The sequence below is a fragment of the Penaeus japonicus genome, unplaced genomic scaffold (assembly GCF_977035675.1).
Source record: "Penaeus japonicus unplaced genomic scaffold, GWHDUDI00000001_assembly GWHDUDI00000002, whole genome shotgun sequence".
Classification (NCBI taxonomy): domain Eukaryota; kingdom Metazoa; phylum Arthropoda; class Malacostraca; order Decapoda; family Penaeidae; genus Penaeus; species Penaeus japonicus.
Window position 1 is genome coordinate 31172606 of NW_028234404.1, and position 1448 is coordinate 31174053.

Here is a 1448-nt window from a genome sequence, read left to right on the forward strand (position 1 = left end):
TGATTATCAAAATATTATATAAAGAAATTTCTGTAACAGTTGTGTTTAATTCTACCTGTATTTTCAAGCTGTTTTACATTCAGCTATAATAATCAGGAGTTCCCAGTGAGATGATGTAATTGAACATCCTTTGATGTAACAATTATGAATTGGTTTAGGCTTTATTTGATTATCAAAATATTATATAAAGAAATTTCTGTAACAGTTGTGTTTAATTCTACCTGTATTTTCAAGCTGTTTTACATTCAGCTATAAAAATTAGCAATTTGAGATTTTTTTAAAAGTAGAGTTGAGGTGATCTTTATATACAGAGTACATATCAAAAGATATTTTATTGAAATAATGAATCATGATGTTTAGAAATGGTATCTAAGACCTGCAGTGTCAGTCATTAGTCAGAACTGGCCTTGTTGCAAAAGGTGCCCGACAGAATGCCTTTCAAATGTGTGATACCAGGATAATATTCTTCATAATTATTGTATGATAGTTAGGTATTTTATATAGAGCGCACTTGTATTCCCAAACTGGTAACAGATGTCATAAACAAGGTAAAGAGATATTTTTGTTTTCTTTCCAGATAGATAGGAAACAGGACAAACAATAATTATGGAACAATTGTTAGGTGTTAGCAGTTGTTGTGCTGGATTTTTGCAAATCATGTTTTGAAAATTTGAAAAGACATTTCATCAAAATATATAAGGGATTAATGAATTTGTATTTTGATATTTAGTCACAAGTGTTTTAAGAAAGGCAATATAGTTTTCTTGAGTTTTACAATTTCTTCAAGAGTTAGGTGTTGCTATATATTATAATATTCATAGATTACTGTCAGTATTAGTAGAAACCAAAGATTTTGTCACAATTCTATTTCCCAAATCCATGTCATTGGAATATGTTGGGTATTTGTTACTACTGTAGTAAGGTAATATTGTTATTTGTTTGTAGTATTTAGGTAGTATGAGATCTCACACCTTAAAGCTATTTCTGGTGATTAAATCTCAGTCATTATTGCTTCATTTGTTAATTATAGATAAGAGTTTGGCATGGATAAATGCCCTAAGACATATAAATCCAGCAATGTAATGTCTGCAACCACAAAATGGAAATGTAAAGTCTTCAATTTTGTAAATTTGAATGAAATATATAGTCATGATTACTTAATGTTGTATTTTTACATCTTTTTTACATTTGAGTTAAAGGATCCCTTTTCTTTTATTTGGGAGAATCATTATTTCAGTATGTGTGTGCGTGTCCATGTGCATATGTATGTGTTTGTGTAATATAAGTGTTGTAAGTGTGATATAAAAAATGTAAAGGCGCAGTCACAGGTGTTTTCCTAATTTGTGGGTGGCCGTTATCTCTCATTCAGTCCAGTTCTGTGAATTGTGGAGGCAAGCTTCACCCACACCCTACTGAATATGGTCCAGCTTTTGTTTTCAGCTATTTGA